General features: G+C 39.3%; 1 protein-coding gene across 2 annotated transcripts in view; it reads left to right on the top strand.

Annotated features, from left to right (window-relative positions):
- Positions 1 to 817: 817 nt before the first annotated feature.
- CTTNBP2 (cortactin binding protein 2) overlaps positions 818 to 21132 on the top strand; it is a 203059-nt gene continuing 182744 nt past the window's right edge. The window contains exon 1 of one of the 2 annotated variants that reach the window (XM_057731496.1): positions 818 to 956. The gene's annotated coding sequence lies outside the window, so the exon portion shown is untranslated. Of the gene's footprint in view, positions 957 to 3647; positions 3724 to 21132 lie in introns of those variants that run through there. The other variant, XM_057731497.1, reaches the window with a different exon arrangement.

Genomic DNA, 21132 nt, shown 5'->3' on the forward strand with positions numbered 1-21132 from the left:
TTCCTTTCCCATGTTAGGGAAGTTTTCAACTATAATCTCTTCCAGTATTTTCTCAGGTCCTTTCTCTCTCTCTTCTCCTTCTGGGATCCCTATAATGCGAATGTTGGTGCATTTAACGTTGTCCCAGAGGTCTCTTAGGCTGTCTTCAGTTCTTTTCATTCCTTTTTCTTTATTCTTTTCCGCATCAGTGATTTTCACCATTCTGTCTTCCAGCTCACTTATTCATCCTTTTGCCTCATTTAATCCACTATTGGTTCCTTCTAGTGTATTTTTCTTTTCAGTTATTGTGTTGCATATCTCTGTTTGTTTGTTCTTTAATTCTTCTAGGTCTTTGGTAAACTTTTCTTGCAACTTTTCGGTCTTTGCATCCAATCTTTTTTCAAAATCCTGGATCATCTTCACCATCATTATTCTGAATTCTTTTTTCTGAAGAGTGCCTGTCTTCTCTTCATTTAGTTGTTTTTCTGGTGTTTTATCTTGTCCCTTCATCTGGTACAAAGTCTTTTGCCTTTTCATTTTCTGTGTCTTTCTGTGGCCGTGATTTTCAGTTCCACAGGATGAAATACTGCTGATACTGCTTGATTCTGCTGTCTGCCCTCTTGTGGAGGAAGCTATCTAGGAGGCTCATGGGTGCTTCCTGATGGGAGGGACTGATGGTGTGTAGGGCTGGGTGGATGGAGCTCATTAAAACTTTAATCTGATTTGGTGGGTGGAGCTCAGTGACATTTTAATCTGCATGTCTGCCAATGGGTGGGACTGTGTTCCCACCCTGCTGGTCATTTGGCCTGAGGCGACCCAGCACTGGAGCTTACAGGCTCTTTGGTGGAGCTAATGGTGGACTCTGGAAGGGCTCATGCCAATGAGCACTTCTCAGAACCCCTGCTGCCAGTGCCCCTGTCTCCTTGGTGAGCCACAGCTGCCCCCCACCTCTGCAGGCAACCCTCCAACACAAGCAGGTAGGTCTGGTTCAGTCTGCTATGGGGTCACTGCTCCTTACCCCTGGGTCCTGGTGAGCACACTTTTTTGTGTGCCCTCCAAGAGTGGAGTCTCTGTTTCCCCCAGTCCTGTGGAGGTCCTGCAATCAAATCCCACTGAATTTCAAAGTCTGATTCTCTGGGGATTCCTCCTCCCGTTGCTGGACCCCCAGGTTAGGAAGCCTGACATGGGGCTCAGAACCCTCAGGATTTCTGCAGTATAACTGTTCTCCAGTTTGTGAGTCACCCACCCAGCATTTATGGGATTTGATTTTAATGTGATTGCACCCCTCCTACCATCTCATTGCAGCTTTTCCTTTGTCTCTGGATGTGGGGTGGTTTTTTTTTGGTGAGTTCCAGTGTCTTTCTGTCAATGATTGTTCAGCAGTTAGTTGTAATTCCGGTGCTCTTGCAAGAGGGAGTGAACACACGTCCTCCTACTCCGCCATCTTGATTCCCATCCTTTCAGTTATCTCTTAAAGCAAAATATTTAATTAGAAAAAAGTATTTTCTTTTTATCCATGAATAGTTTACACTTCTAGTGCTTTTTATTCATTTATGTAGATTCAGATTCCCATCTGATATCATTTTTATTCTACATGAAGGACTTCTTGCAATATTTCTTACAGTATAGGCAGTGGGGTGCTGAAGCTGACTCACATATGCTTGCAAGAGCCAATTATGTGCATGTCTTCCCCACTCTGTATTCAGAGATGACTGGTTGATAGCTCGAAATTGGCCATAGTAGGATTATTTACATCATGAAAATCAGAAAACACAATACATCTTCTCTTCCTGGCAAGCTATTTATTAATATTTGTAATCATACACCTTAGTGCAGGCCTAGTTTGCAATAAACTCTCTCAGATTTTATGTGTCTGAAAATGTCTTTATTTCCTCTTGATTTTTTGTAAAAAGTTCAAAGCCCCCAAAAAGGTAAATATAAATAAAATAACATCATGGTATATCATATCCAAGTTACTAAAAACTAATGATAAGAGAAAATCTTAAGGACTCCCAAAGAAAATAAGACACATGTACAGAGGAGCAAATGTAAGAATGAGAGCAGACTTCTCATCAGAAACATTGCAAGTCAGAAGAAAAAGGGGTGACATCTTTAAATTATTGAAAGAAATAAACTATCAATCTAGAGTTCTATACTTAGAAAAAGTCTTTTAGAAAATGAAGTGAAATAAAGATTTTCAGATTTAAAGCTGAAAAAGCATGTTAGTGCAGATTGATCCAGCAGTAAAATTCAGTGACAATGGGTACAGGGATAGTACCATTATAAATGCAGTGATTGTACAGTACTTAGATTTTGCACAGGGTTCAGTGCCCATTGGATTTATATCTGAGGCCAGTGATGAAGGCACAGACCTGGCTTCAATTAAAGACTGAAAGGTATGTTTTCCTAAAAGTTATATGAGATTTTGGGTAGTAATCAAGACTATGTTGGCACTCTTTTAATAGAATATAGCACCAGAAATGTTGAGAGATATTTTGTCCAAATTTGCCCCCATTTGGTAATTGTGTAGATATTTTTATGAGCATGGATGAGACTCATCCAGAAGTCCCACAAAATCTTAAAGGTGTCTTTGCTGGGGGCTGAAATCCTGCATTAACTGAGGGGAAAGAGCAAGTAAAAACACTTTATTTGTTATGAAATTTTGTCATGGCTATGACCCATATCTTTTTAATCCTCTTTCTATTATTTGAGTATTTTCCTTGTTCTGTCCCATGTCCCTAGGGTAGAAGTCAGAAACTCTTTCCTAGCCTTTCTTGAAGCTAGTATAAAAAACAGTTATATTACATGAGATTTCTATATAGAAAGAAGTCAACATGAGGACAAAAGTACCAAAGGGAATTCATTGTCTGGAAAGGATAACCATAGAGACATCTGGTTTGCAGAGAAGCAGTGATGGAAGTTCTAGAATCAAGTGCCAAGCAGCAGTGAGGCAAGTTGTATATCTATGCTGAGTAACAATAGTAGCAGTGTCTCTGCTGGATTAATCTCAATGTATGGTTTGGGTATTGTTCTTAGCTCCATAGCTTCTAAGGCCCATTCTCAGAACTCCTAGAGAGTTCGTGAGCTGTCTAATATCCTTTAATACATTCTTTTACTGTGTAAACCAGTATGATAGGGTTCTGTTGTTTTCACCCAAGAACCCTAGCTGATGTGTTTCCTATAGTATCCTAATTTTCACCATCATAATTCTAAACGCACCTCCCAAAAACATTTTAGCCCTCTGTCATTCCCCAAAGTGCTAAATTTTCAGAATTCCAGCTTTCTGTTTTCATACAGTCAACTGATGGATAAAATGCTTTTCATAGTGTATTCCTGAAACATTTCCAAAGAGCCTTGTAAGTCCCACAAAACCTCAACTTGTCAAAATTGAATATCTTTTGAGCAGCACCAGGGGAATGTTGAATAAAAGGTATATCCTTAAGAGTCAGCTCTGTTTCCTCTCCTTAATGAGAAGGAAACACTTGGGGGCAATTATATAATTCTCTTATACACTCAGGATGCCTGGTCAAAACCCACATGATCCAACATGAAGACTCTACCAAAGGTACCTGGAAGAGCACTGAAGTTTTGGTCATCTAGACAACCACTGTTATTTCTACCAATGTACTCTTCACAAAAATGGGAGAGTAACTTAAGAAGAAATCAACCCAGAATCCCCACTGCATGAATAGGAAGGAATTTTGACCAACCAAGAAACTGTGTTGAAAGAAATTAGCTGTTCAAGTATGTGATACCACTTAAATTTCTCCTCTATTTTTAGAAATAGAACAAGATGTCTTGAACATGTAAGTTTTCCCTAAAATGTTTAAACTAAATTTGTAATTGATCGTAAATTAATATATAGTCAGCATAATTGGAATTAACATAATTTCATCTTTTAAAAAATTTTATTAGAGTATAGTTGATTTACAAGGTATTAGTTTCAGGTGTACAGCAAAATGAATCAGTTATACATATACACATATTCTATCTTTTTCAGATCTTTTCTCATATAGGTTATTACAGAGTACTGAATAGAGTTCCCTGTGCTATACAGTAGGTCCTTGTAGGTTATTTGTTTTATGTATAGTAGTGTATGTGTTTAATCCCAAGTTCCTAATTTATCCCTCCCCCCTAACTTCTCCCCTTTGGTAACCGTGAGTTTGTTTTCGAAATCTGTGAGTCTGTTTCTCTTTTGTAAATAAGCTCATTTTGATCAAAACATCAAAACCTATAACATAATTTCATCTTTGTAGCAGACTTTATCTCTTATTGTCCCCAGGATAGTCTTTCTGTGCCCCTTTCCCCCTCTAGGGTCTCCCTTGCTCCACTTACCTTTCCTCCCTTTGCAGCACTCAGTGCATCTTATGTCCTTCACTACAGTCATTCCACATCAGGAGGGGAGCAGGTGTATGCATGCATACATATGTGATTGATAATGCTTAGATACTGACCTTCTGATGGGTGTTTGCATTTTAACTTTAAGTCTAAGGATGGATTGATATGAAAGTCTGCTTCCGGCTTTCTTGTCACATCTACGTTTATATCCCTTGCGAAGCTGTCGACACCACTCACAGCCAGGATGTAAGGCAGTAACATAGATTGGCATCGCCTGCATTTATCTCAGAGCCTGGTGTATATTTACAAGTATTCCCAAGCAGAGAAGAGCTGAAAGTCAGTCTCTGAGGCCTTCTTGCTAAGCGACATATGTGAGAAATATCAGAGATTTTAAAAATAAAAATATAAAAGCAAGTCTGAGAATTCATTATACTGCATATGTGACATGTCATTCTTGTACAAAGCCAGGGTGCCCATCATGGTGATGTTATCTGCCTCCTATAGGGACTGACCCTGCCGCAAGGGGCATCCTCCTTCATAAGCACTTTGGTAGCTCTCATCGGCAGGTCAGTGGAACCCTCAGCAGTCAAGACAGCTCACCCAAGAGCTCAGGAGTACAGCCATTTCACCCATCCTGACTCTAGATTTGGAATAACAGTTATTAACATTTATTACATTATCTGATAATGTATAAACAATTGCATTTCCAGCAGTTTTGGGAGGATAGCTGGAGAGGAACTATTCCTACTTGATAGGTGGGTCTCAGAGTTAAGAGAGTTAGCAGGTGACACACTTAGGAATGCTGGAAAAGGAACTTGAACTGCTTATAAATCTAGCACTGTTTCTACCACATCCCCCTCTCTGTCATGCATCTCCTCTGGAGGGGATACACACACACACAATCACACACACACACACACACACACACACTATAAGAGGTTGATGAATACTGACTAAACTAGCCTTTGTACAAAGAATATGTTTATAAGGAGCCTCAGAAGCATCATGATGTGTTAGTAAGACAACAAAACTCTTTCACTAGGTAGGGAAGGATCCAAGCCTTCATCCCACAAATATGTGTTGCATAACCATTGTGTGCTAGGCACTGGACTAGGGGCTGAGATACAACAGTGTGTAGGCCTGATAGGGTCCTAGCCCTCCTGGAGCTAATCTAACCATTAAGAGAATGAGAACAGTTGAGCCTGTTAACAGCTAAGGTTTAGGCTCATGGTTGCTTATGAATGGAGCTGACTGCTTCCCATCACATTCTGCTTTATGCTGAAATTTTTGTATTAAAATCTCTTCTGTTGCTGGTTGTAAATTCCAGAGGGCAAAGATCACACATTTTTATAACCACCGTGTCACAACTCGAGGGAGGAGAAGGGAGGACGATGTGTGAAAAATTCCAGAGATAGCTCTCTGTAAAGGGAGTTGATGGCCATCTGCTGCATTGTTAGTTTTGACCTCCTTAAATCTCTCCACCAGGTCCCACTAGAGTCATGTTTTCTTTATATAAAAAGATTTGCCCACAAAAATGTTGGGTCTATCAAAATGTGCATTCAAAATGTGTTTGGGTCTATCAAAATTGCTTGAAAAAATATTTGAGTTACTCATTTTATGTAGGCAATGACACAGTATCTGGCAACTACTACCTAAAGATACCAGTATGCTGTACTGTGGCCATATGTGGTATAGACACCTGCATGTGCAGTGCAACTTTTATTTCTCTGAAAGCAGGTAAGAGCAAACAGCCTCTAGATGCATACTGTGAGGAAGGGCTAGCTGGCCGCCCACCCAATTTCCAGCATCTATTGTATCCATGGCCTGTGATGAAATAGGAGTATTTTACACTTCAGTATTTAAATTCAGCACACTTTTATGCATACCTACTATGTGCCAGCAGCCATAATACTGATTGTGTTTCATAAAGAGCTTCTAATATGTAAGAGAGATATGATACCTACACAGAAAGTTTTCAAAGTTACTAACAGAGTGGCATAAAGTCACATAGGAAATGGTTAAAAAGGATGTTAGTGGCAAGTAAATCGAGTAATTAATAGATAATTAGTTTGTTCAACCAATATGTGTTTATCCCACGTTTTAGTACTTTGGTAGTTGCTGGAGATACAGAAGAAAATAAAAGAAGTTAAGTCCTGGCCCTGATGAAATAGATAAACAACAAACAAACAGTACCTTATTTCCCAACCACCCCTCACATGTTCTCTATGTTGCATCCTTCCTGAATTACCAGCTATTCTATATTTAAGCCATTTTCATTCATATCTCTCAGATGTTTTTTTCCTTGCTTACAAAAATCTCTTCAGCTTCCTGATGTGATTTATAAGATTCCCTCCCATCCTTCAAGGCTCCGCTTAAAAACTGGCTCCCCCTCTAAGCCTCTCCTGCTAATCCCAGGAAATGGTAACGTTGTCCCCTCTGGGTTGCCATAACGCTCTATACACAGACCTCAATTTCTGCAGGTATAACAGTGAAGTGCAATTAAATCTTTATATAGCTTTTCACCCATTAGATAAGGGATTTCTCAAGAGAATAGACCATGGCTGATCTATTCCTTCCATGCCCTGCACCTGGGAGACATGGAGCTGTAATAATATTATCAACCACAGTATGACAGTGACACAAGCTAATAGTACTGACAGTGAGCCAGGCACTCCGCTAAGTGAGTTAATTCCAAACAATCCTTTAACTCATAGGTTTTTTTATTATCTCCATTTTTAAAATGAAAAAACTGAGACCCATAGACTTTATATGATTTACCCAAAGTCAGAAATCTGGTAAGGGATACATATCTGATGAATAAGTAAATAAATTGATTTTTATTTTATTATAACAAAGAATTCTGTGCACAGAGATCCATCCTTAAATATTCATAAGGCATAAGCATCTGCTCAGACGTTTTTGAAAACTGAGAAATGGTCATCATCATCATGATCGTAAGTCACAGCAGCAAAATCTGGTGACATATCAAGTTTCATGGTCCTGGATGATATACTGTGTATGGTTTTAAAGCTAAAGAGTAAATGGTCTGCATGAGGGAACTCTGTGGCATACAGTTCCCAGAGGAACATTTGAAAGTCTTGACCTTTCTTTTCTCTTGGAAACATATTGTCTCCAATTTTAAAGACAGCTGTTAGAAGGAAATGAAGCAAGGGACCTAGAGGCAGTCATGAGACTTAAAAATAGAAAATGGCATTTTTTCCCCATCATGAAGCATCTCCTTTCCTTCCATAGCACAGTACACCACGTCTGTGACCACATAGCTGATACCATCGGCTCTTGGAAAATCATCCTGGACACAGTATCTCCTTTTCACAGTTAAAACAGAAAAGTTGGATCAAAAATATTCACCTTTGGATGACTTAACCAATTTGTCTATATTACAGAATCTCAGGATTCACCAGCTTATTGTGCACTCTTTTGCTTATCGAGCTTGAATGGAGAAAGACAAAATCTGAACGTGTTAATTCCTATTGTCTGCAGTACTATGATACTAAATTTATCTGTAAAATCTTTGAGTCTCGTATTGTGTAGATATCACCAAAAGGTAGAACACTGCTGCATTTCTGTTTAACAAAGTCTTCCTGGTATCCATTTCTTTGCAATAAAATTATCTTTCTTGATATAGAAATAGGAAATAAAGCAGATTTTGACCATTCTATCTAAGGTCATTTTAATCATCCTACTGCCTTGACATTCATGATACCAACAGCATTCATTTTGGAAAGTACTTTTCAGTCATTCTAAATAAATGAACTGTTAGAAATCTAATCAATGATGATGAGCTTGGGTATTATAAAGTCATGCTTTGAATATTGATTTTTAAAAAATATTCATATTATCAGACTAGAAAAATGTTACTTATTAGCAACATTAAGGTTGCTATAATTTAAAATCCATGTAATTTTGCCTGTCAGCCAAAGACATGAGAGAGAGTCACGTACTCATCTATCCCTCAGCATAGAAAGGGGCTGGCCAGGAATTCACTACCTCTGGTCAACCTTAAAATGAGTAAGAAAGCTTTAGAGAAAAAAAAGATTAATCAAAGGGGTGTTCAGTGAGCCCCTTCCTCAAGTAAATTAAAGCCCTGAAGAATCCTATTTCTTGTTTAAGAGCTAACAACTGTAAGTCAAGGACGGTGACTGTGAAGATTTTACAGCACTCTGAAATGTTTGTAAAATCTCTATGTTGGTTACATTTCTTACCCTCTGTTTGTTTTTTATTCTGAATTGTAGTAAAACCCATAAAACTAGGTGGGAGGCATAAAGGAAAGTGGAGGCTTATAGGAGAGCCTCAAAGAGGGAGTAAGTGATGGCAGCTGCTGCGATGGTGAGGCGGGAATATAGACCTAACTCCGTAAGGCTGGCTGTTAAGAAGGGCAGATTGAGGACTCTTAAGCAGAGGCTGATGCTGCTTTCACAGGCAGGATTTCTTCTTCCTCAGGGAAGCTTCAATTCTGCTCTTTAGGCAACCGATTGGATAAGGCCCACCTAGATTATGGAGGATACCCTCCGTTATTTAAAGTCAACTGATAGTACATGTTAATCACATCTACAAAAACCCACAAGGCTTTTTTGTTTTTTCATTTATTCTTTTTCTTTTCCTCCCTCCCTCCCTCCCTTTCCTCCCGCCATCCTTCCTTCCTTCCTTTCTTTCCTTGCACCAGGTTTTAATTGCAGCAGGTAGGCTCCTTAGTTGCAGCATGTGTGCTGCTTAGCTGTGACATATGAACTTTTAGTTGTGGCATGTATGTGAGATCTAGTTCCCAGACCAGGGATCAAACTCAGGCGCCCTGCATTTGGAGCTCTGAGTCTTAACCACTGTGCCACCAGGGAAGTCCTTACAAATTTTTTTTTATATAAATTTATTTATTTAATTATTTTATTTATTTATTGGCTGAATTGGGTCTTCATTGCTGCATACAGGCTTTCTCTAGTTGCTGTGAGCAGGGGCTACTCTTCGTTGTGGTGTGCAGGCTCCTCATTGTAGTGGCTTCTCTTGTTGCGGAACACGGGCCCCAAGTGTGTAGGCTTCAATAGTTGCAGCACATGGGCTCAATAGTTGTGGCACACGGGTTTAGTTGCTCCATGGCATGTGGGATCTTCCCAGAGCAGTGCTCGAACCCATGTCCCCTGCATTGGCAGGCGGATTCTTTACCACTGCACCACCTAGGAAGTCCATACCCACAAGGTTTTTGAAACCATTGTATGAGCAGAAGCATGGCCAGCTTGGACTGAAGGTGACAGGATAGGATAAAAGTGAGCTCTTGGATTTCCAAAATTCCACACTTAGGAAATGAGCTGATAGAGCTACTAAGTTGCAAGCATGTGCTCCCCTTCAAGAAAAAGGAGAAGTGACTCTAAGGATAGTAGCATGGGTGCAGAGGCCAGAGGCTCAGAGTCAGAGGCAAGAGCTGTAGGCAGAGGTGTACAGAGCTGCGGTGGGCCCAGAGCTGCCTTGAGCCACAGACACTGAATGGAATTTGCTCTGCTGGATTTTGAATTTGTTCGGGCTGGTTATACTTTTATTCCTTCCCTTTTCTCCCTTTTGGAATGTGACTGTCTGTCCTATGCCTATCCCACCACTGTCTTTTGGAAGCAAATAACTTGTGTTCTAGTCTCTTAGGTCTACGGATGGAGAGGCATTTTGTTTCAGGATCAATAATACCCAGAGTCCCACCCATACCTGATTGGGTTGATTCAGATCATAAGATTTAGAATTTTATGAAGTGATGATAATTAGATGAAATTTTTAACTTAGACTTGATGCTATAATTGGTTGAGATATTTGGGGGTGTTGGGATGGGGTGAATGTATTTCACACAGGACAGATGTGAATTTTGGGGGGCCAGGGAGTAAACTGTAGTGGATGGAATGGTGCCTCCCAAAAAGATATGCTCACATCCTAACACCTGGAACCTATGAGTGTGATCTTATTTGGAAAAAGTGTCTTTGTAGATATAATTAAGGATTTTGAGATTAGATCATCCTGGATTATCCTAAATTCATTGACAAGCACCTTTATAAAATGCACACATAGGAGATACACACAGAAAAGAGAAGGGCAAATGTGAAGATGGAGACAAAGTGGTATGGTCACAAGGCCAGGAATGCTAATAGCCACTGGAACCATGAAAAGACAAGTGGAATTTTCCCTAGAGCCTCTAGAGGGATCACAGCCCTGCTGACATTTTGATTTTAGAATTCTACAACTGTAAGAGAATAAATTTTTGTTGTCTTAAGCCTCCAAGTCAGGGGTAATTTGCTACAGCAGCCTTAGGAAATGAATACAGTCACAAAGCAGTACAAAATGTACATGGGGTTCCCTGATGCAGTTTTTCAGTATGTGCCAGAACGTGCCCAAAGGAGTGATGTCCTCTTTTTAAAAGTCACCGTGGATCTCAAAAACATTATGCTAAGTAAAAGAATCCAGGCTCACTCATGACATGCTATGTAGTTCCATTCATATAACATTATAATTTACCCTAGAGAAAGCTAGCAAAACTACAATGCCGGAAAACTGATCAGTGATTGTCAGGGACTTGGAGTGGAGATAGAGGATTCTCTAATGGGGCACAGAAAACCATTGAGGATGATGGGTGTAATCAGTACCTTGACTACTGTGGAGCTATACAGCTGTATAGGTTTCTCAGAACTTGAACTAGACACCTAAAAAGGGTATATTTTACTGTATGTAAATTATACCTCAATAACCCTGACTTTGGGTGCTATAGGTTTATATAACTCTGCTTTAAAATGTTCAGAGCAAGTATTTTGAAATGATGTGAATATCAGGCTCACACTGACATTTATCTACAGCGGCAACTGACTTGGTTTCCCTTGAATTTTTATCTGTTTTCTGATATCAATTCATTCTCAAAGAACAATATTTTTCCACCATTGAAGATAAACAGAACAAACAAACCACTACCTGTTCTGCCTTTAGTTCCTAAAGAACAGTTGAAAAAGTGTTTTGCTTATTGAAATAAGTATATAATATCCAAAAGTGACTATTTGTTTAGCTTTAACTTAATAAATATTTAGCATCTTATGTGGAAGACGTATGCTAAGTGCAGGGCTGGAACTAGGAGTGGTTACAGGGATAATTAAGAAACAATTCTTCTATAGTTAGAAGTATAAAACAGGAAGCAAGTAATTCTGATACAAAACATATTCAAACCAAATGCTTTGGGGTCTTGGAAGAGGAAGCAGTTATAGTCAAATGGGAGGACCTCTTTCAAGCAGGTGAAATGGAATTGAAAATAGAAAATGGACAACTGTGGATTTCAAGAAAAAGAGGAATCTCAGGTGGAAGAAACTTCATGGGCAAAGGCACATGCTATGGACTAAATGTTTGTGTCCCTGCCCCCGCCTCCAATTCATACATTGAGGTCAACTCCTCAATGTGACAATATTTGAAGAAGGGGCCTTTGGAATGTAATTAGTAATGGGATTACTGCCCTTATAAGAGAAGGAGACAGGAGCGCTCCCTCTCTGCTCTCCACCAGGTGAGACTACAACTAGAGAACCACTGTCCAGAGAGAGCTGGGTCTACCCGACCCTTGGTCTTGGACTTCCCAGACTTCAAAACTGTGAGAAATAAATGTTTGCTGTGTAAGCCACCAGTGTATGATGATTTGCTATGGCAGCCCAAACTGACTAAGACAGTACAGAAATAAGAACAAAATCAGGGAGCAGTCAGTAATCTCTGACTAGTTAGAGTACATGCAGAGGAGTGGGAGAAAAACTAGAAAGGGAATTTAGGATAGTTTTCTGTATGTCTTAAATGCCAAGTTGGAGGATTTGTACTTAATTCAGTGGTCAGTGGGGAGCTATTAATGCAGTGCTTGAGACTTTGAGAATCTTGTGAATGTCATAGACGCATTGCTCCAGAAAAGTGTGCAAGTGTGCAAAGTACTGTATACCATCTCAGGACTTTCATAGACACCTAGAGCTCCTCCAGGGCCTTCTTTCCCTGGGTACCCCTGGATTAAAGATATTTTGAGGAGGAAACTTACATCAAGGGAATTATCATTTCAAGTCATTTTAGTTAATTCCTCCATACATGATCAGAATGGAGAATTACATTGATACAACTTATGAGCTAAAGTTGGTTTTCTTAAAGTGTGATTTATATTAGAATCACCTGCAGGGCTTATCAAACTTCCATATGCCTAAATCTTACCCAGATATACTCAGTCTCTCATGGTGGGGCCAGGTGAGACACATTTTTAAAAAATTGTTATTGGAGTATAGTTGATTTACAGTGTTGTGTTAGTTTCAGGTGAACAGCAAACTGAATTAACTACACATGTACATAGAGCCACTCTTTTTTTAGAGTCTTTTCCCATATAGGTCATTACAGAGTATTGAGTAGAGTTCCCTGTGCTGTACAGTAGATCCTTAGTAGTTATCTATTTCATATATAGTAATGTGTATACATCAATCTCAATCTCCCAGTTTATCCCTCTCCCCCCTCCCCTTTTTAAACCAGCATCAAGCTGATGCTGTTGCCCGCTTCACTTAGAGAACAGCTTAACTAGTGATGAAGAGGGTACAGTCACTCCTCAGTATCAGTGGTGGGGAAGATTGGTTCCAGGCCCTCCACAGATACCAAATTACACAGATGCTCAAGTCTCTAGTATAAAATGATGCAGTAGAGTCGGCCCTGCATATCCACAGGTGCTGCATCCTGGGATGCAGAGAGCCAGAGAGCTGACTGTGTCATGGCGTACGTTTACTTTTGACTTCCCAACAAAGCATGTAGGAGACAGAAAGAACTCAAGGAAAAAAATATAAAATATTTTTTTTCAGCTCCAATTCTCAAGACACCCTCTGCAGTCAGTACCAATTTAAACTAAGCATAGGAACATCTTCAGCTACAGTGTGTTAGGACAGCATTTCTCCTGGGGAAAACTGGCTCCTTCACGTTAGCCAGAACATTTAAGAGGAACGTTAGCATCACATAGTCATAGTGTTGGAAGCTACTGACGGGTCCCAGTGGATAAAGATAAATAGTGATCATCCTTAATCTTAAAATGATCACCTGCCACAGCAGCCAGAGTAATTTCTGTTCTGTGTCTTGATCTGAAGAGATGAAAGATTTCACTATGTATCAGTCAATATTTCCAGGAAGGATTTTGCAAAATGGCAGTAATTGGCAAGGTTCTAGAATTGGTAGAATCTGTTGCTCATCAGAATTGTATGGTTTTCTGACATCTTTTTCTTTTTTTTGTAGAACAGTCACCAGGACTATATTCTAAAAAAATGTTATTGATCCCAAATTTGTTTTTTGATTCAGGCATTCCACACATTCATTCCTAGTTAGGGACACAACATTTTATGATTTAATATTAAACTACCAAATCAATGTATTTCACTTCCTGATTATTTTTTAATAAAGGAACAAAAAGAGTGAATAATAGGTTGATTGAGGAGTTAGCTGTTAAATGAAGCTATTAATTTCATTTTCCTGACATCCCAAACATGTCTGTGGAATTTTTACATAGCAAGTACACATACTGCTATCCATACTTGTGTTCAGTTCATCTGAGAATAAAGACTCATAGCACTTGCATAAATAGCCATTTTTAATCTTCCTTAGGTATGGTAGTATGTATTTATTGTTTTTGACTTCTCAGCACTTCTTTTCCTCTCCTTCTGGTTAGAGCAACCGCTCTTCTTTTGAACAGCTCTTCTTTCCCTGCTCTAAGTCATGAGATTTGCTTGGAAGCTGTCAATCACAGAACTCCACCCCCATCACAAGCTGGACTAATCACATTACCTCACCTCATCAAGGGGCCACCTGATTGTCCTGGAAATGGGCAGTCAGACTTCCTTCCAAAGATTTTTTGAACTAGAGCTGGGGTAGTTAGGAGAATGGTGGTAGGGAGGTGAAAAGCAATTCTCTCCTCTATGAAGATGAAGCTTTGAGTGATGAAACCGGAGAGGCTGATAGCCATGTACTCAGGCACACTGAAAAAGCAGATCAGAAGCAAACAACAATGAAGCTAACATACCAGAGGAGAGATGGTTTTAAGCAGTTTCTTGGACTCTAGGAGCTGCCCTAAAGTGTTTCAATGCTATGCTATCTAATATTGGTGGCCACTGGCCACATGTGGCTATTGAGCACTGGAAACATGGTTAGTCCAAACTGAATTGTTCTATGTGTCTAAAATAACACTGAATTTTGAAGACTTGGCATGGGGGAGAAAAAGAGTATAAAATATCTCACTAATGATTTTTTATAATGAATACCTGTGACGTTATAGTATGTTGAATATGTGTTTAAATTAGATTTTTATATTAATTTCATTTATTCTTATTTTTTAATGTTGCTTCTAGAAATTTTTATATTACATATGAGTCTCAAATTATGTTGCAATTGAAACAGAACTGCTCTTAGTAAATCTGTGTTTTTGATTTGTTTAGCTATTTAGGACGGGATTTGTGCCACTGGCAACCTATGGAGCCCTAATTGATGCTAAAATCAGTAACTGGAACAGAGGCATTGAGAGGGATAGATCTAAAATGTGGAACTGGCTGCTTTCAGGTGCAGAGAGGGCGGGGAGGTTTTTTCCATTCTGAGTTAGGAAACTCAGTAGCAAAGCAGTTAGTTAATAGTTACAGTTTATTTAGATGATGTGCCTATCCTCACTGAGCTTGAGCTTTACAGGGAAAAAAAATTGAGATTTTGGAGGTGTTGGCTACTTCTTGCAACCTTCAATAAGGTGCTGCAAGAGGGGGAAAGTGTGGTCTAAGCAGAGCCTTCTGAAAGTGGAGCAGGAGTCGCAGCCTGGCACAGCTGTGTACAGAGGCCATTCTGCTGCTGGGCATGCTCTGGATTCCGAAAGGTACCCAGCTGCACTGCTATCAGCCAGAGCGTTTTCAGAATGGAGACGCCAGAACTCCTACATGTCCACAAAGCACTGCTACCTGACTAAGGTGATTCCCAGGTTACAAAGGAGATTGGGAGCACCTGGGGCAGAGGAGTGTTTAGCCCTGGCCCATCACTGCAGCCCCCTATACAGAGACAGAGACCAACGTGAGAGGCATTAAGATGAGGCCCAGGAGGATCCACAGTGCCTGCTGAAGCGTCACCAAGGGACTGAAACTGTGAAGGGGGAGTGGATCCAGATTCAAATATCTTGACTGGCAAGATTAGTGGCTTTAGTTCCTAGCAAATAGAGCTCCTAATCAGCGATCTCCTAGGGTTTTAAGGAGGTTCGATTGTCACCACCGCCATTGCCAAACAAGAAAGAAAGAAAACACAAAAACAAGGAATCTAGGACTGCCCACTGCTCCATATCCCCAGTATCAGGAAATGCATGGCCAAGGAGGTACAGCCCAAAGGCAAAGATGCCTAGCTGTCCACCAGTATGTTTTTCCCCTTCATCAGGTACCCACCTAGATTCCTTTCCAATAAGTTGTAGTCCTTTGACTAAGTTATCTATCTGTAATGGCGTATGAGAGGAAGTGATGCCTCCCTCTTTCAGTCCTGGCTCATAAAAAAAAAAAATCTCCTACATGTGCATTTCCATGCTCTTTCCCTCATCTAGCTGATCGAGGTGGAGAAAACCACCAGGACAACTTTGGAAACCATGTGTTGAAGAAGGCAAAACTGGAGCTTTCCTGGACTATTACATAAGCAAGATATTAAACTTCTATCTTGTTGAGCCTTTACATGTTTGGTTCTATTTGCCATCACAGCCTAACCCAATACATCTCCCAATAGAAAGATCCTCCCAAAAGTCCCTGATGACCAAAACCACACAATGCACAGAACAAATTAAATCTCTCTGCTACAGACCAGCCTGATCTCCTGACTAACCCGGGAGATCATCCATTGCCCTAAAGGAAAGTCTCCCAACAGAAGTAACCTGCTTCCTAATAGAACAGGGAAAGGATAGTGCCATTGTGGCCTGCTTCCCTGCCCCCTGCTCCTATGCAATAATCTTTTTTAAATGGAAGTTTTGTTAACCAATAGTTCTTCTATTTGTGTACTGGGTGTGTTAGGGGTGGGTAAACCTCTCCTTTGGAACATAGCAGCAGGGATTACGAGGAGCCATATCAAGACCTGATTGAGAAAAATGGGCATTAAACAGACATCATGGACCCAGAAATGGCTGCAGTAACTGGGAAGAAGTATGAGTTGTGTCCCACTGGAATATAAATCATTGCAATAAGTTAGAAGAGGGCATTTGGAGAATTATTTATAACTGTAGAGGAGTGTGTTTGTGTATTCGACACTAAGCTACAAGAGTTCAAGCTTCGTAGTAGCATTTGGGTCAAGACCTACATAAAAATGTCTAGGCATCATCAGGAAACTAGACTTAAAAACTGTGAAAGGAGTAATCAAGATTGAAGATAAATATTTTAATCAAACATCCATTTTTTTAACAACTTGAGTGTAACATAATGATGCTATTCGTCTAGCTAAATTACAAAATGTCACAGCACTTGATAAATTAGTACCAAGTAAAACAAAAGGAGCTGCACTGTTCCTCTCAAACTAACCTTTTCAACGTTTTGAGACATATTTGGTGAATAGAGTGAGGAAAATTACATTGTCATTAAATTCGACAAGGGATCATTGGAGGCATCATCCTCTATTTATCTAATAACACTGTCTTTTGCTTGGTAATTATGCTGAATTTTTTAAAAAAGAGAAATGCATATTTTTTCAAATTTAAAACCTTGTCTTAGCAGAATTATCATCAGAGAGAGTAAAAGAAAATATCCATCTTATGAAAAATTATTAGACCAAAGACTTACAAATTATGTCTTGAACTTGAGTTTCAACAAAAATAAGTCTTTCCTACTCCTGAAATAAAGCCAGCACCTTTCCCTGACTGGTATTTCAGGATCAACAGCAGTCTCTACAAATCTAATTCTACTTTTCTCAGGTTCTTAAGGTCTTGAATACAATTATCAAGACTGCTAAACCAAGAAACTCCTCTTTTTGAAAGTAGCAGACTAAATTGAAAGGATAAACTTTTGTGGTCAAGCATCTCCAAGACTCTTTACTGATTGTATGTTCGATTAGCAATAGAACAAAGAAGCTAATGGAGATCTGTAAAATTAATGTCATGAAACTCCAGTTGTTCCCCCATTGTCCATCCCCCTCAACTTGACTTACTCAGATTCTGCTATAGAATGCAATTTCTTTTTGGCCTTCCTGGATACAGCCTGGTAGAGAAGAAAGAGAATTAAATAATCATTCTAATTCTACCTCATACTTACTTTGCTCAGGTTAACTTCTCTGAGCCCATTTATTCCTTTCTAATAGAGACAATAATTTTTGCCTGAATTCCTCATAAAGTTATTGGGATGAACATGAAAGTTACTTATAAACTGCAGGTTATTTTACAAGTATGAAATATTTTTATTATATAAAGAAACTTCTAAAGATCTTTTACTACTTGACAAAATAAACAGAAGGCACATAAAAATAGGAGGCAGTATAACATGAAACAAAAACATGGGCTCTATTTCTGGCAGTTTGAAGAATAGATACTTCATACAGGCATCCCAACTCAACTAACTAAAATTTTTGATAAACTATAAATAAAAAACATCCTTTAAATGCATCTCTGAGCTGACACAAAAAGAAAAATTTTGAAGAGAACAAGATGAATTGAAAGTAGTAATGCTGGGAGGGAAACAGGAATATAAATGAAAAATTCTTAACAAAAGATTAGCATATCAAATCTAGCAATATGTATGTATAGATAGGTAGATGGATAGATATGACATAAAATATATTTTATATATTTTATATATTGATATATGTATATCAAGAATAACATACAATGGCCAATTGCTGTTTATTCTAGGAACATAAGGTTAGTTTAACATTCAAAAAATCATTGAATGTGGCAAACTTCCAGTTCTAGTCAATATGGAGTAAGAGCCCTGCAGCTTGTGTCTCCCATTGATTACAAGTAAAAACTGAAAAATATACAAAAGAAGCTACTTATGACTTAGAATGTTAAATAGTAGTTGGAATATTGGGAAGTCAGAACTTGAAAAATGACCAGTATGGCAGTAGTGAGTTTCTGAGAGATTTTCTCCCTCCTTTAGCTTTTCTCTTTGATCCAAGAGTGGATTGAATCAGGAAAATGCAAAATTTTTGCACAGTCAGCAAAAATTCAAAGAGGAGCCCATCTTTTTAGCCTTAGAGGGAGAACAAGAACAATCTCTGCAAATTATAAAGTGAGGAAAGAAACCTCTCTCTCCCCCTCCCTCCCTCCCTCTCTCTCTTCCTCCCTCCCTCCTTCTTCCCCTACCCTCTATATACTCCTATAGAAATTTAAGTTGTCATAGATTGAAAATCTTACACTTATAGATTCTGAGACCCCCATCTCAATGAGAATGATTGCATTGGAAAAAATGAAAAATGAAATTTCTGTTCACTGCAGCTTCTTTTTCTGATATTAGTGTATGAAGAATTAACTTTTAGAACATTATTCAGATAACAATTCCTTTATACAAGAACTGTTTAGATTGGTTGATGATGTAGAAGTGAGACCGCATTGCTCTCTGATAAGGGCAGATCTGTGTAGACTTTAGTTTTTTAGAACATGATTTAGTCTCTGAAATAATAATGACATTAGTAGAATTGATGGGGAGAAAGGTTTGAAACAATTGAATACAGCAAAATAGCCTAGAAAATGGAGCTATAAAATAAAATTCCAAATATTTTGCTCATATTAGGTCTCCTTCAAATTATTCCTAACATCAGTCAAGGACATAGCAGAAAACAGAATTTACTTCCAAATAGTTCAAATGAACAGACTTTAAGGAAAGGGCTCCTTACAGAAATGCGAGCAAAATTAAAGGAGCAAATATGATTCAGTGAAGCACCCAAAGCTGCCCTTCCCACCCATCTAGGGGAATGGGGAGGAAAAAGTGTTGCCTGACCTGAGCCCCATGAGAACTGGGGCCATGGTGAGGAACTGTAGTCACATAGGGATGTGGCTCTTGCCACAGTCTCAGGGCCAAAGCAGGAAGGATGGGGAATAAAATATCCCCCTCTATCTCCTCTCACCCTCCCATCTTCTGCTGGTGCCTCCCATGGACTGAACCCAATCTGAAGTAGGCAGCAAGAGGAAGGCAGAGATCAGAGTGGGATGGAGTGGCGAACAGAAAATGACAGGTATGCACCCTATCACGTCACCCTATTTCAGGACAGCTCTTTTTCGACCTGTAATTGCCTTTAGGTGTGGTTGTCCTGTGTGCATTATTTGTCTCTCCTTCAACCCCATGGAATCTAGATTTGGGATATAAGGGTTTGGAAACGCCTGCCTCCAGTCCTAGGACAGAGATAAAGTTAACAAGATGTGCATAGGTTTGTACTATGTATCAGTATTTCCCTGTCCTGAATATCAGCAAAGGGGGCAAATAGGAAGGAATTTTAGCTTAATTCTCCCCATCCCTGCTTCTGCATTATATCTATTACCCAGAGGAAGCACATTAATCCTCTCCCTCTCCCTCTCCCCCTCTTCCCCTCTCCCTCTCCCTCACCCCCCCTTCCCCTCTCCGTCTCCCTCTCTGTCTCCCTCTCCCTCTCTCTCTCTCTCTCTCACACACACACACAAATACAAATATACTGAGAGTCAACACGTGTCCTTTAAAGACAGTATTAGAGGTATACCACAGGTTTACATACAAATTACTTTTTAATGATACCAAGAAGCCATAAGAAGAGCGTTTCATTTTCTTTTATATCGCTGAAAATCTGGGACAAGGACTAACTGGTAATGAATGATTGTAAAGATGAGGAAACTATTTGTAGACTATGGGATCAATTATTTGGAATAACCACAACCCTTTCCCCTTAGTATTTGAGCCAAGTGTTAGAAATCAATATCTGGATTCAGTTTTCCTTTTTATCTCTAGTGAAACAGAGATCCACACCATGAGGCAGAAGACATCAGGGAGAAGAGATACATCATCGTTTTTGCAAACATTTCTTGAGTAGTTAGCAATTGCCAGGCCTGTGCTATGTATGTACTTTGTGTGTAAGCTTAGAAAGGTTTAAGAACTGTGCACACAGCTAGGAAGTGGCAGAGTGCAGCTACCAACCCAAACATTCTATGTCCATAAATTTCTCTAACATTCCATATCCATCTGAAAATAGCAATAACAACAACCTTAAAACAGGCTTGCCAGTTTTAAAATAAAGCAGAACTTTAATAAAGAGCCATGAAATTGAAACTTGTGTGGAGGGCTCTGATTTTCCTTGTTTCTAATGTTTTTGGAAGAGAAAAATCGCAATTTATCAGTTTGGACAATAAAACTGTTGTGCACAGCTTTGCTTGTTGGTTTCAATGCAAAAGATTTATTACAGTTTTTTCGCATGATCTGTATTTGAGTCTGGATCTCAATCCTCCCAGCTAAGATTGCAATTCCAAATTGTATGAACACAGTTCCATCGCTGTCAAAAGCTTATCTGAACCTTCACAGTTTGATGCCACAAATTGCCAGACAGCCTGCTTCTAAAGTTTAAATAGATCACCTCCCTTTGAACTCTTATCACATCCAGTTAAACAGCGGGGCTATAGCTAAGTAGCTCAAAAATAATCTTAATAGGACTAAAATGCTATCAGTCTCCATCATTTATCTACACGCTGCTAATCATCTAGGTATTTCCAAATGTCTGGGTTGATAACAATGTAAGGAATATATCTGGACACTTTAAAGCAGGGGTCAACAAACTATGGCCCATGGGTCAATTCTGGCCGACCACTTGCTTTTGTAAATAAAGTTTCATTAGAACACAGTCACACCAGTTCAT

Source organism: Hippopotamus amphibius, chromosome 4, assembly GCF_030028045.1.
Source record: "Hippopotamus amphibius kiboko isolate mHipAmp2 chromosome 4, mHipAmp2.hap2, whole genome shotgun sequence".
Classification (NCBI taxonomy): domain Eukaryota; kingdom Metazoa; phylum Chordata; class Mammalia; order Artiodactyla; family Hippopotamidae; genus Hippopotamus; species Hippopotamus amphibius.